Source organism: Fukomys damarensis, unplaced genomic scaffold (assembly GCF_012274545.1).
Source record: "Fukomys damarensis isolate Sample0158 unplaced genomic scaffold, DMR_v1.0_HiC HiC_scaffold_36, whole genome shotgun sequence".
Classification (NCBI taxonomy): Eukaryota; Metazoa; Chordata; class Mammalia; order Rodentia; family Bathyergidae; genus Fukomys; species Fukomys damarensis.
The window spans coordinates 23,042,991-23,045,800 of record NW_022900948.1 but is presented as its reverse complement, the minus strand read 5'-3'; positions in this window follow the sequence as shown (position 1 = coordinate 23,045,800).

The window sequence follows — 2,810 nt, the reverse complement described above, 5'->3', positions numbered from 1 at the left end:
GCCTCGGCCGCTGCCGCAGCCTTTATAGGACGCCGCCCTTTGTCTCACTGGGCCCCTCCCCGCCTGGGATTCCTCCCTGCTTCCCGAGACCCGGTTTCCCCAGACAGCCCTCCCTTGGGGGGCGGAAAGAGGTAGTTGCAGTTTAAAAACCTCGCTTTCCAGGATCCGGGTAAAGTTCCTTCCATTGTTAGTTGATTCATCACATGTTAATTCAAGCCCTAAGGAGTATAGTCCCAGAACTCCTGCTTCAAAGGCATGGGGTGGGGGTGGACAAGACTCCAATACCCACAACCCAAACCCTCTCAATCAGGACTTGTGGAAGTGAGGTCCCCAAGCTGCATTTTTACAAAGTACCCCAGGAAATTAAGATGCACAGCAAAGTTGAACAATCACTGCCCTGGGCAGATCCCTGGGTTTGTTCATTTGTTTACACCTGGCCCAGCAAGGTTTTGCTCATTTCAGTGATGAAAGAGCCCTTAATCCGTCTTTCGGATTCTTCACTTGCCTTCTTTCTGTTCTCCTGTCACCTGAAAACGATCCTATGAAAACCAAAGTTCAGACTCTTGTTACTAATTTACTCAAAACCCTTTCGTGTTCTCCATTTCAATGAGTTAAGAGAGGCCTCCATGAGCTCCGCCTCCAAGATGCCCCTCTGACCTATGTGTCCCTTCTCTCCCTGGGGTTTACTCCAGCCACTCTGGCTTCTTCCTTGTCTCAGAGACACACCAGATACCCTCCTGCCTAATGGGCTGATAAGGTTTGTGTCTGTCTAGATGTCCCCTCAAAGAGGGACACCTGTGGTCACAGGTGAGGCTCTTTGGAGGTGGATGGATCTAGAGTGTGTGATGATGAGATTAAGGATGTGTTGCTGGGATTAATGGTGCTATGCGAGGATTATGGGTGCCCCACCCTGAGTGTGCTGCTACCTCCCTGAGGACGTGTATCCTGGGTAGAATACAAGGGACAGAAGGAGGGCTGCTGCAGTCTTTTGCTACTTCTTGGCTTTATAGATGCTTTGCTGTATTGTGCCCACCACAAAATGCTTCTCCTGTACAATGCCCCTCTGCCATGCCACCCTGCCTTGGAGACAGCCAACTATGGACTGAAACCTCTACAAACTGTGAGCTATAATAAATCCTTCCTCCTTTAACTTAGGGTGTCAAGTATTTTGTCTCAGCAACAAGAAAAGTAACTAAGATGTGGGCTTTGCAATGTGCTGTGTCCTCTGCCTAAAATATTCTTTCCCCGAGTTATCAATATGATTCCTTCCCTTGCCTCCTTTTGTTCATATAAATAATTATTGAGAGCTACAATGGCCCAGGCCCTGCCCTAGGTGCTGGGGACATGATTTCAAATAAAATCAGACACAAATCCCAGCCCTCGAGGAACTAACACTTCCAGTTTTTACTCAGGTGTCAGCTGGAACTTTAACAGAAGTGATTACTGTTTGGGCTCAGACACGAGAAAGTTGTGTTTGAGGTTGCTCTTGAAATCTGGATGCCACAGAACAAATCCAAAGCCTACCATAGATCTTATATAACATGAGTGAGAAATAAATGTAAGCCACTGAGACTTAGGGGATGTTTGTCACACCCCAGATCCCTTACTTTACCTCACTGCCCACAAACAAATACAGCTTTTTTAAATAAATCAAAAGGGTGTTGCTCAAATGCTAATTTCTAGGGTGGGAGCAGGAAGGTGAGGAGAGCTCTGTGCCTTCAAAACGTTCACAGCCTTTGGAAAAAAGTGAACCTGACAAAACTGACTAAATACAAGATTGAGAATTCCATGTGCCAGAGTGTAAATGTGAAGTAAGGAGGAGAGAAGCAAAAGAATCTGGCTGAAAGATCAGAGGTTATTCATGGGAGGAATCACATTTAAAGTAGGCCTTGAAGCAACACTGGCTCTGCCATTTGTGGGACAAGGACAAGAGTACAAAATGGAAATGCCTGGTCTGTCCCTATCTTTTTTTTTTTTTCCTGCCCCCGAGTTCAATCTTGTTCTACCAAGGGCCCTATGTATATTGATGTAAACTCTCACCTATGTGGACCTAAGAAAGAGCCCAGAAATGTGTTCAGGGACTTTTGGACAGAAATTCAGGGATTCCAGATGTGTGATCTAGAAGGTGGTGTGCAGTCTCAGGATGGGCACTGGAGAAGCCAGAGCACAGCCATCTAAAGCACAATGGCTCTTGGTGCCTGTGTTCCTGGGTAGCTGTGTGGTGGATGGGTAGAGGTGGAGTACAGGAACATGGGAATAATACATTTAGTTATAGGTTGCAAGCCTCTTTTTGGTAACAGTATAGGGGTGGTTTGGAAGATGACTGGAAGAAATTAGCTGGCCAATTTATGCTAGAAACATAACTTACTATTTGCCATAAATGCCCCCGATTTTCTCTTCTTTTTCCCTCTCTGTTCTCTTTGTGTTCTGTGACAGGGAATCACTGTCTCATGGTGCCTGGACTTTTTCCACCCTGCCACATTACATGGTAATTCTGTTAGAGCACACGTTTGATTTTAAACCAAGAACCTCATCTTAGCCAAAAATTATGAGGTGTTGTATTTTCTCAGTGACATTCTTTCCAGGTGTGAAAAAGAATCGTGGCAACTGGTAGTAAGCCTGAAAATGTAAAATGCTAAATGACACAACTCACTATAAGACAAATTGTGTGCAAGTGGACATAGGCTGAAGACAAAGACTACAGAGAGGAACATAACAGTGGCAGCTCTAGGGTTGACTTTCTTCTGGAAACCCTAAAGATTATTGCTGGCTTTCTAGGTTTAGACACCATTCCACTAGCAGTGACCCTC